This window comes from Eschrichtius robustus, chromosome 8 (assembly GCF_028021215.1).
Source record: "Eschrichtius robustus isolate mEscRob2 chromosome 8, mEscRob2.pri, whole genome shotgun sequence".
Taxonomy (NCBI): domain Eukaryota; kingdom Metazoa; phylum Chordata; class Mammalia; order Artiodactyla; family Eschrichtiidae; genus Eschrichtius; species Eschrichtius robustus.
The window spans coordinates 126,178,206-126,190,521 of NC_090831.1; the positions used below are offsets into that span (position 1 = coordinate 126,178,206).

The 12,316-nt window shown below is 45.3% G+C and overlaps 1 pseudogene; it reads left to right on the forward strand.

Moving 5' to 3' along the window:
- Window positions 1–2,155: 2,155 nt before the first annotated feature.
- Window positions 2,156–5,854, forward strand: LOC137768374 (PAX3- and PAX7-binding protein 1-like; annotated as a pseudogene).
- Window positions 5,855–12,316: the final 6,462 nt, after the last annotated feature.

Consider the following 12,316-nt stretch of genomic DNA (forward strand, 5'->3'; position numbering starts at 1 on the left):
GTTCTCCTCCTCCAGTTTCAGAGTGCTTCATGGCCTTTCCTTTACTTACTTCAAAAACTCAGTCCACTAAATTATTTACATCCACTGCAGAACCCTTCTTAGATGCCATTGCTGTGGCTATTTGGGAGGTCCACACTGAAATTCTTGGCTGTTTTTTTTTTTTTTTTATCCCTTTTGCCCATCTTCTCCAAGGGCTCTAGAACTCTCAGTAGCTCAGCAAGGGCACAAATGCCCTTGTCTATTATGTGCAGAGGACCACACCATATGATTGGAGCCTAAAGAAAGTAGTGCAGTCAAGTTCCCTAGGGTTCTGTCGGGGAAGTGAACAAACACAATCCTGCTTAAAGAACATGGGGCAAAACTTGCCCTGTGGCAGGTGAGAGGTAGGCAACTTGAGGAAGGAGAGGTCACAGCTGGCTGGCATGGTCAGAAAGGCTTACAGGGCAAGCAGGGCTCACCCGGTCTTTGATGGAGGGGATTGGGAGGGGCAGGAAAAGGCCTCAGGTCCGAGGATACGTATACCCTCTGAGAACACTGGGTCTCTCGAGCTGACTGGAGAGAAGGATGCTTCTTGGAAGGAACCTTAGACAAGTAGGCAGGGGTCTCTCGCGCCCGAGTGAAGAGTTTGGTTTTATCTTGTAGATAATAGAGTCTCAAAGATTACTTTTAGGAGGGATAATGTGGTCATAAGGAATGGATAGATGTTGGATACATGTTGGAACCAAGGGACGTGGAAGAAGTAAAGATGTGAGGAAGTCACTGTGAGTGTTTAGGACCAGATTTAACCGGTGACAGTAGCAATGGAACGGACAGGAAAGTCAGAAACGTCACAATGAACGCTTGGGTGAGACTTACTCCCTGACTATGGGGAGAAGAACAAATAGGAAGCATTACTGATGTAATGCGATGGGGTAAGATCAACAAATGGGACCAGCAATCAGGAGACCAGTGTTCCCATAAGACTTTTCTCTAGTGACCCTAGGAAATCGAGCTAACTCTGGACCACCTCTTACTCCTGAATGAGAGAAGCAACCATAATACCAGGCCTTGCTTCTCAAATTTCCTTGAGAGCGAAATAAGAGTTGAGAAGAATATATTTTTGAAACGTTAGGACGATCCTGCAAATCAGGATCATGATTAATATCCCCGTGCAACTGGAATCCTTGTGACTCATTAATTCTGCAAGTCGTGCCCAGATTAAGTGATCTGGGGGAGGTACAGTGCGCTAGCATCTGTGTGTTTCTGGAGGGAGGTCAGAAGACTGCCTTGCCTCACGGCAGGAAGGGAATTTCCCATTTTCAGGCAAAACAATAAAAAAGAGCAATCTCTCCCCAAGAGCTTGTCTCCGAAGACATGATTCTCATGAAAATCGTAACTGAGGTGTAACCTTATGTGGTACACGAGCATTAGCCTCAGTCCCCCTGCTAGGGGAGGAAGTTTCCACCGGCCCCAATAAGCATAAACGCCAGATAAAATCACAGCCTGTGCGAAGACTCGGCAAAGTGCTCTGCTGCCGCCACTGTGTGTTCTGGCTTCCCGCACACGCTGCCATTTCCAAGTTCCAAACCGATGCTGAGGGGACTGGTACCCACCCCGACCCTGTGACTTTCAATCAAGCAGACACCCTATTAGCAGGTGGGGTTCCAAGCATCTTGCTGGCTGCTTGGTACTACAATCCATGTCTTTCTCACCCGGATGGTGGCCGGAGATGTAGGGCTGAAGGTGGTGGGGTTGCCGGAGCAGACGGTCACCGTAACTCTGGGAATCATCAGCCTTTAAACGACAGATGAGGTTCAAAAGCCGTCAAGTGTGCTACAGATGTCGGGGGATCAGTGTTGTCATTTTGTTAGTTCGGCATTAATTTGAGGAGGTGATAAGATCTTAGTACGTGTCAGGGGTTGGTGCCGTGAAGCTAGTTGGCTCCATACTAAATGTTCCTTACAAATTACATTGTTTAATCTGCACCAGCACCTTCACACCAAAGTCTGCACCAACCCAAGCGTTTCACTAATTTTGCCAGCTCTCTGACATCCTGGGAATGAAATTCTCTGCCTGCCCTCCCACCCCCGCCAATTCTACCTCTTTGCTTGGCATGTACAAGCACTCAATAAATATTTTTGGATTGATTGATCACGAATTGAATGAGGCTGGAAGTATGGCATCTGCTGCCCGGCATGAGAAGGAAATTAGCTGGACCAGATCATCTGAGTTCACGGAGGTCCTGGGGCTGACATGGTGAGAGAAGAGCGGGATGGGGAAGCAACCAAGAACTAAAGAGGGAGAAATGGGGGAAAGTGACAAAAGATGAATCAGAATGAGTTAAGAAAGTAGAGAGAAAAGGCAGAGTCAACTAACAGAAGTGAATGCTAGGCATTAGAAAACACTGTATGATCTCACTTATTGGTGGAATCTAAAAATAGCCAAGCTCCTAAAAACAGAGTGAAATGGAGGGTCCCAGGGGCTGGGGGCGGACTTGGGGGAAGAAAAGGGGAAATGCTTAAGGGCACACACTTACAACCAGTAGATAAGTAAGTCCTGGAGATCTAATGCACAGTCTAGTGAATATAGACAACATTATTGTATTATAATTGTTAAACTTGCTATGAGACCAGCTCTTAATTAATCCCACCATGACAAAGTAATAACTGTGCCCGAATAGAGGCGCTGGCTAACACTGCAATGGCAACCAAACTACAATATATACATGGATCAAATCAACATGCCGTATACTTTAAACTTACTCAGTATTATAGGTCAAATATACTTCAATAAAAAAGAAAAGAGAGAAAAGTGGGCTTCATGTAATCGCCTTAAGATAGGTAATGGCTTTCTTACACCTTCATTTTGAAGTACAGAAATGGGTTGATGCAGGTGGTTCTGAATTAAATGTATGCGCTGCAAATCAAAGTGCCACGACTTTCCCTGAGCAGGCGCTGTTCATTTTTGTCAACCTGTTCGCTGAGGTCTTTGCCCTCCTTCCCTCTGGGAAAGGAAATGGCGCTGCCATTAACAGGCACCTGCTTCCGTCAGGTGTCACTCATGGGTAATTTGTCTCCTGCAGGTGCGAGGGCCTGATTAACCCTTCAGGTCTCACAGGGCTCCTCAGCCCCTTACCTTTATACTATTTATTCCCTGGCTCCTGGGGGGCAGCCTTCAGTCTCTTATTTCTCTAATTTATTCCTTCTAGCCGAGGTTTCTCACTCTTGGTCCATTATGGAACAACATTTGATAACTGATGGCCCTAGAGCAAGCACATTACTTTTGTTTCAAACTGTGGAAAATCTCAGAAAAGACAGTAAGTCTAAAAAGTTATCTACAAATGCAGAACAATTCTCTGTCTTTTTTTCACTGACTCCTTGTAGGGAAACCCAAAGGTGCACGCAGGACCCTTGAGACTCAGAGAATTTTTCGCAAGCTATTGAATTTTAAATAAAAGATTTCCCCCACACTTCAGAGGAAAACAAATTGTATTTCAGTTAAAAGTTGAAAGGGGAAGGAGGAAAATGGGAACAAGTGGGGAGAGCTGGAGGGGTAGCGTTCCTGGGGGTTTAACCATTCCTGAAAGGTGTGCGTAAATAGAGGTTAAGGCTACTATTTGTGCGAGGCTTTCCCCTCCACATGGCCACACTCCCAGGTCTGTTCACGTTAAAGTCCCTGGGCATCTCCTTTTGTCGCTCCTGCCTCAGATCACAGAGGCCTGTGGTGACTTAGCGACCTTGTCCTGCAGAGGGAGAGGGTTGGGATCTTGGCCAACTCAGCCGTCATTCTCCTGGGTTTGTGTTTCCTGTGCACTGGCTTAAAGACCCAGCCTGTGTGGTATAGGGGACGGAGCGGGCAGAATAAAGTGCATTCCAAAGAATAAACAGCTTCAGTGAGAGAGGAATTCTTGAAACACAATTCTTTGATAAGCTTGGGATTGTCTTTGAACTGATCATGAAATCATTTTCTCTTCCTTTGGGGCTAGAACATATTTCCCTGTTTCTCCTGCAGTTCTGTGTGCCAGGTCACAGATTTCCATCAGGTGGATGCGGGTGCAGGTCAGGCGCACAGCATCCTGTGCCCCTCCCTCCACGCTCCTCCTCCGGTCCTGATGCAAATGAGCAGCACATCCTTACAGCTTCAATTGAACAGGTTGCTTCCCACATGGAAGGGGCTTGGGTTTTCTTCTAGAGGAGGAAAGCTGCCTGCAGGTCAAAAACACTCACATGAGTTTCACGAGAGTGAGGAATAAATCTAAAAACATGTAATAGCTCAACACAGAGATTTATTTGTTACAGCAACACATGGAATTGAGTGAGAGAGAGCCCTCTGTTTCTCAGAAACAGTCTTTTGCATAAAAAAAACCTGAATTTAGATTAAAAAGAAAAAGTAACACATTCTGGGGCAAGCCAGATTTTAGAAGGAAAAATAACATTAATTTATTCTTTAACAAATATTTATTAAGTATGCAATTATTTATTTTGCAAGTTTCCAAGCAAAGGGGATGTTCTTTATAAGAAAACAGACATACCCCTGCCCTCATGGGGCTTACAATCCAGTAGGGAGGCAGACTAAAAACAGATAGATCATTAGCGTGACTTTAATAGGTTCAAGGGATGTGCTCTGAGCCAGTGAGCAGGGTGGGACTCACTCTTCAGATCTCAGAAAGGACTCTCTGACTCCACAATTTAAAGTTATAATTCGCAGAGGCTGCTCTGACTTAACATCTGGCTGAGGCAGTAGCCCGTGCAAGGGTCCTGACTCAGAAGAGATCTTTGCTGGACCCGAAAGAATATTACTATCACTAGAGAATAGTGAGTTAAATGAAGGGGAGCGTGAGGACAGATCATGCAGGGTTGTCTGGACCTTGATAAGGATTCTGTCGGATATCCTGCTTGTGAACGGAAACCATTGTAGGCTTTGAACAGGAAGTGATATACCAACAAGACTTTGTCAGCTATGTGTAGAATGGATTAGAATGGATCAGAAATGGATACCTATTAGGAGCCTGTGGTTTCAGTTCAGGTGAAAGGTTATGGCTACCCCAGATAGGGGATGATAGTGAGAATTCAGATCCACAGATGTGGATATGGAAATGACAAGACCTGGTGCTGGGTATGAAGGTGAGTGACGGTGAGAAGACAAAAGTGAGTCCCAGGTCCTGGGTTTGAGCATCTGTTTACAGAGATAATGAAGACTAGAGGAGGAACAGGTGAGTCACCTTACCTGGTGTGAATTCAAGCCCAGGTAATTCACCCTCCTTAAATATACACAAATCCTGGCTAGGGATAATATTTTGAAAGACAGAACCAAATACAAGATATGTAGGAGCTATTGGGAATGAGAAGAACTTTAAATGATGATGTATTCATGCCCTTATATTAAAAAAAAATGTCTTAGAAAACAAAAATTTGGGGCCTTATTGGTATTTTCAAAGATAGTTTTGGTCTTTAGTCAAGCTATTAGGGAATTTTCTTCAGTGTATGGTATTTTCTCAAATAAAAGTCGTCAGGAGTTACTGATAGATGTTTACTGAATAGATACATTTCCATGGTTTCTCAGAATTCAGAATATGGAAATCACAGTATCAAAAAAAGTCCCCAATGCCATCAATTGTTTCTCCAAACAGTGGTTCCTGACTCTGAAAGGAGAAAGGACAATTTCTCAGCTTTTTAGAAAACTTCTTTTGATACCTTGTATACTTGGCAGATACAATTTTCAGAAAGCGTTGGGTGTTCTGGTGTGGAAAAAAGAAATTCAAGGGAAAACATAACACAGATAGTAAAGCCTCTTGCAAGTGTTCACACTTTGAGTCATGCTGTTTGTTCTAAGTGTCCACAACATGAAAGAAGTGAAGTCTTTGAAGGAAAATTGACCTATCAGTCTGAAAAGCCTATCATTTGCTTTAATACCATTCTCAATCTATACATTTTGTACTTTACAAAGTTTCTTAAGCTGTTCAATATTAATTCTTGTTTTAATATAAGGAGCATTATTAAATTCAAAAAACACAGGAGTTTAAAGGGGACTCCCAATCATTTTGCCCTAAGAATGAATGAATTTAATCAGCAATTTTTGTTCCTAGTTGTCACTGTGATATGCTTGAGAGTGAGCTGAGGAAATATGATTTAAGATATTGGTAATAGACTCACTGGGTAGTCAGAGGGGAGTCAGCAGAAGTCAGTTTGGGCAGAGGGGGAAAAGAATAAAATAAGTTATTTTCTTAGGCCAATGAGAATGTCTCCCTTCTGCATCGTGAGCCCTGGAAGGCAAGGTCAAAGTCTCCATCTCGGCATCCACCACACAGAGGTCAGCACAGTGCGTCCCTGTGTGTAGGAAACAGTCATTGGATGTAGAATGTAGAAGAGGCCCCGAGAGATACTGTGCCTATTTTAATCCTAAAATTGGTCCCAAATTACAGAGACCCAGACCAGTGGATGCCTGTGCTGCTCTTTCCATGGCTCCTTCAAACAGTCCGGAACTTCCTTGAGGCCAAGTAAAGGCAACATTTCATTTCATGAAAAAGAAAGGCATTGATGGGTAGCATACCTAGCTGAGAAAAATGATCCTGGTGAAATGACTATTAGATGACATGATGACATGGAATTGACCTTGATGAAGGTGATTTTGGTTTTCATTGTGGAGATAACAGTCTAACTGGAGTAGTTTTCCAAGGTAATGATGGGAAAGGATGTGGATTCAGGGATTGTAGGCTCTCTTTTGCCGAGTCGTGATAAAAGGCGAACTGGACACGTGGAGAAGCAAGAGACTCATCTGAGTTCAAGGGAGGTTCTTTTATTATTGTTTTAAAAGATGAGAGCATCTTTGTACGATCAAGGGAAATAATCCACAGAAAGGGACATTTATGATGTGAGAGAGGATGGAAAATTGCCACAGTGATATCTTTGAGCAGATGAGAGGGGATTGAATTCAGGACACAAGTGAGGCGGGATGGGGGTGGGTGGGAATTGTGCTTAGATACATGCAAACAGATCAAAACAGTGATCTTTAAGAAAAGAGGGGACTGATCTAGTGACCCATAGATGGCTGTCATAATGACAGGGAGCTAACGAGGCTGGCTAATGGCAAGAGCTTCAAAGAACCAGATTCATTTCATGAGTGAGGAGGGATGACGGTCTAGAAACCACAATGAGGAGCTGGAAACACCTACTTCACGACCCAGACCACCTGTGCAAGGGGTTCGAAAGAACAGGCTGAAGGGGACGCTCAGTCCTCCACAGTCGGCCGGTTCCAGCCAGAGGAGAAGGTGAAGAGATTGTTCCAAGAAGAGGTTGAAATAGAGAAGAGCTTGCTGATGACCTTGAGTTCTAGAAGGCACGGTGGGAGGATTTGGGCTATAAGGGAGCGTGAGTGTTCAGAGATGTACAAAGCTAAGTGGGGTGAGTTTCCAGTTAATAAAGGATGATGTGTGACTCAGTGATGGATGTGTATACGATGAAGCACACATAGGAGCGTTGTGCAAATTGGGGTAGTGAGGCTGTGCATACTGGGGACAGGCAGGAGACTTCTCCAAAAGCAAGCAGGGTCCCGGGTGTCTCCAGCCCCATCACTCTGATCGCGGGACAGAGGCTGGTGGATGGCCCACGGTGTGCACAATCCTGGGGACATTCCCTGGCGCGTTTGCAGAACAGGGCTATGTCATCTGGTCCTGCCTCTTCACCCGCTGCACACCTCCGGGGGAAGCCGTTTCCATCTGTTCCACGTGAATGGTGCCCTGTGGCAGCTCTTTCCGCAGAGACCAGTGGCACCAGGAGCACGTGGGGCTCATCAGTATTTCTCATTTAACTGATGCGGAAACTGAGGAACAGAGAAGTTCAGTGACTTTCCCAATTTCATGCTGCTATTGTTAAGGGAATCAGATTTTTTTTCTAAAATTAAAAGTTTATTTTTTAATACAATTTTCAAAGGTTACTTTCCATTTACAATTATTGTAATAATTGTATTATAATATTGGCTATATTCCCTGTGTGGTACAACACATCCTTGAGCCTATCTTATAGCCAATAGTTTGTACCTCCCACCCTCCGTCCCTATATTGCCCCTCCCCCCTTCCCTCTCCCCACTGGTAGCCACTAGTTTGTTCTCTATATCTGTGAGTCTGCTGCTTTTTTGTTATATTCACTAGTTTGTTGTATTTTTTTAGATTCCACATGTAAGTCCTATCGTACAGTATTTGTCTTTCTCTGACTTATTTCACTTAGCTTAATGCCCTCCAAGTCCATCCATGTTGCTGAAAATAGCAAAATTTTGTTCTTTTTTAATGGCTGAGTTGTATTCCATTGTATATAGGCACCACACCTTTATCCATTCATCTGTCAATGGACATTTAGGTTGTTTCCATGTCTTGGCTATCATAAATAATGCTGTTATGAACATTGGGGTGCCTGTATTTTTTAGAATTAGTGGGATTTGGGGGGATATATACCCAGGGGTGGAATTGCTGGGTCCTATGGTAGTTCTATTTTTAATGTTTTGAGAAACCTCCATATTGTTTTCCACAGTGGCTGCACCAATGTACATTCATGCAACCAGGTTTGGTTCCGGCATTTGCATGTGCTCTTAATCTTTTTTTTTTTTTTTTTAACATCTTTATTGGAGTATAAGTGCTTTAAAATGGTGTGTGAGTTTCTGCTTTATAACAAAGTGAATCAGTTATACATACACATATATCCCCATATCCCCTCCCTCTTGCGTCTCCCTCTCACCCTCCCTATCCCACCCCTCTAGGTGGTCACAAAGCACCGAGCTGATCTCCCTGTGCTATGCAGCTGCTTCCCACTAGCTATCTATTTTATGTTTGGTAGTGCTCTTAATCTTAATGCTGCTTCTTGAAAGCCAAGATTCTTTTGTCCCCTGAGGCTACTGTTAACAGCGAAAGGAAAGCCAAACAAACATTGAAATGCACTTGAAGGGAAGAGAGTCAATCTATTTAAGAGAAAACTTGAAAAACCAGAGCTGTCTTTAGTAATACAGGCTTGCCTCAATTTTCTGGTGGTCTCTTGCTTTCTGTTTTTATTTAAGAGTGAGCGGCATGGGCTTCCCTGGTGGCACAGTGGTTGAGAATCTGCCTGCTAATGCAGGGGACACGGGTTCGATCCCTGGTCTGGGAAGATCCCGCATGCCGCGGAGCAACTAGGCCCGTGAGCCACAACAGCTGAGCCTGCGCGTCTGGAGCCTGTGCTCCGCAACAAGAGAGGCCGCGACAGTGAGAGGCCCGCGCACTGCGATGAAGAGTGGCCCCCGCTCGCCGCAACTGGAGGAAGCCCTCGCACAGAAACGAAGACCCAACACAGCCAAAAATAAATAAATAAATATATAAATAATTATTAAAAAAAAAAAAGAGTGAGCGGCAAAGGAGAATTGTGAGCATGGTTAAAGCAGGATTTCATTTAGGGTTACTGGGCTGAGACCTGGTCATTTTGTTAGAGGCACCCTGAAATATCAGGTCTTTTATCTTTTGCTAGGCCGTTTCTCTTGGGAAGATCCTCTCTTGTGCCTGAGGATATAAATATGGCCACCGGTTTCCTGAGACCAAGCAAGGGAAGTGGACTGGGGAAGTCTCTTTCCAGTGTTTGGGTTTTTAATGAAAGCTTTTGTTTTCTGCCCCTTGCTAAAACCTTCCCCTGTGCCTGGAACTCCCAAGCCCAGAGCCTCCAGCTCATAATTGTACTTGAGACCTGTTTTGAATCACTTCAAATCCTCCCCATCTACTTTGTTCCCATCACTGCTGTGGTGACAAATCCCATGCAGGGGTGACCAGCCCCACGCAGGTTCACCCTGGCCAGCAACTCTTGATTCTGCCCCTGAGCTTCCTGGGTGCCTTGGAGGGGAAACTCAGTAGGTGTCACAGGTGTGCAACCTGGAGGGACAGGGAAGTTGATGCCACCAGTCACAGTAGGTGGAAGTGATGGAGATGTATTCTCCCCGCCCCTTTCCCAGGGCAGGGGGTTCTGTGAACCAATTCACAAGCGTCCTCAGAAATCCTGGTGAGCTGGAACAACTGGTCACCCACGCTCTGGTCCACAGAATAAGGCACCTGCTCATGACTCTCCCTCCTTCTGTCCGTCCTTCACTCCCACTTCCTGGGATCAGATTCCTAAATAAAATATTCCCAAGCAAGCCTGTCTCAGCTCTGCCTTTGGGGTACGTGTATGGAGAGGTCTGCCTTTGTGTCTTTGTGTGGGTGTTGAAGGGTGAGCTGGCCGAGTGAAGGGACAGAGGGACTTGAAGTCCTTCACAAATGTCCCCCGGCCCCTCTCTCAGCCCCACTTTCAGTGGCACCTGGAGCGTTCACCTCCTGGGGCTTTCCCACAGTTCAGTGGTGTCGATCGCCTTGCGTTTTGTTGCTTTCTTTCTCTGCAGATTAGGTTTCAGCTTTGCCCACTCACGTATTATTTACCACCTCAGCATCTGCTTTGCCTCTCCCAGCACTCTGTTGGCATCTCTCATCTGGGATCAGTTCCTCAATGGGTCTCCTCGTCCTTGTAGGTTTGTAATATAACGTCACACGTTTGCTTTCTTTTTAGTGGGGCTTCCAGAGGGATCGTAGGGAGAGAAAACACACATGTTCCGTGCCCCGCTCACAGGCGAGCTGGTATTTTCCCTTTATGTCACCTAGCGTGACATAAAGAGCACAGACCCTGTGCTCTAGTTCTGCGTCACTGGTGATTAATGATGAGATTTGGGGTAAGAAAGACATGGAATACCTCGGAGCCCCAGGTTCCTCATCTGTGTAATCTGCTGTGTGAATTGATCTCTGAGACCCCTCTGGCTCTAAGTGCTCCACCTTTGGCCCTTGGAGAATCCCAGAAACTCCTAGCGCTCAGTGTCTCAGGGCAGAATTGGATTAATCTTCTGGCTTAGGGAACCATGTTCTGTACTTGCCTCCCCAGGAAATACCCGGATTGATGAGTTTTCATCTTCTCAGGGGCCTGGAGTCAGCTTGTATTAACTCTGCAGAACGTTTCACATGCCCTGTGTGTCACTCTCGAGAATTCACTTGCTATTTGCTCCCCTTTGGAGCCTTTAGAAAGCTTTGTAGGACATTGGCATACAATTATATGGGAGTTGCTGGCCTTGTATTCATGTTTTTCTCCCTTTTTCTAGTATTACCTATACCTTCTGGAATAGATTTGGATAGAGGGGCCAAAACATGGACTCTAAACCCATGGCCTATTTATGTGTGTGTGTGTGTGTGTGTATGTGTGTGTGTGTGTGTGTGTGTACAGGGATACACACACACACACACACACACACACACACAGAGCGATGTGAATATTTTCATTGTCTTAAAGCCCTCCCTTCTCCCAGGTCAGTGAAGCGTATGTGTGGTAGGGGTGTAGCTTCTCTCTAACTTATCTGTTCAAATCCATCTTTATTATTCCCATCTCCCTGTCCTTTCTCTACAAATGGTTTGACAGCCACTGGGTGTCAGGCTCTGGAAACCGTTTTTGAGATTGTCTAACGAGCACGAGCTGTCACAGAAAGAGAAGCACTTGGCTGTGTCAAACCTAGAATAGCACCGTCTCCATCAGAACTGAATATCTCCTTTTCAACCTTCAGATGCAGCTCACATATCACTTCCTTTGCAAAGATCCTCTTAATTGTCCCAGACAAGGTTAGACACTCCCTCCTTTGTTTGCTGTTAGATTACCTTGTAATTCTATTGCAATATATGCATGTTTCCATTAGAATAAATACCACCTTGAATTATAATTGTACATGAGAAACAAGGTATTAAAATGAGATGCTTGTCAGTTTTGGCTGAGGCCCCAAAGCCTGGGATCACGGAAAGCATCACGGCATTTTCAAGAGAGGAGCTAGTTGACTTATGTAGGAATTGCTTGGGGAAAGAGCTGAAGCTGGTTAGTCAATGTTAGTGAGTCTTCAACCTCCAGCCCTCTCAAAAGATGAGCTTGAAGAGGAGGAGGCAAACAGTCCCTTTGGGGAGGGTTTTCCAAGTGCTCGGCATTTCTCCTCCACTCTGCCACTTCACCACCCCTACGGGGATGGGGGACAGGGTGTTTTAGTCCAGAAAACCAGAAGGAGGCTCCAGAAGTTTCCATGGAATGTGCAGAACATCCAGCCTAGTGTCTGATATCCCTCAGATGCTTAAAGGCAGGAGGATGTGGCTGGAGCTCCCTGATGGGAGGCAAAGCTACACATTTCCCGAACATTCCACATTGTCTTAAAACCGATGCATGCCAAGGGGACCACTAGGAGGGGAGGGGGACCCCAGGGAGAAGGGAGGCTATAGAAGCTCAGGGGCAGGGGGAGAATTGCAAGGGGCCAACTGGAGGAGAGGTGTCGCTCAGCT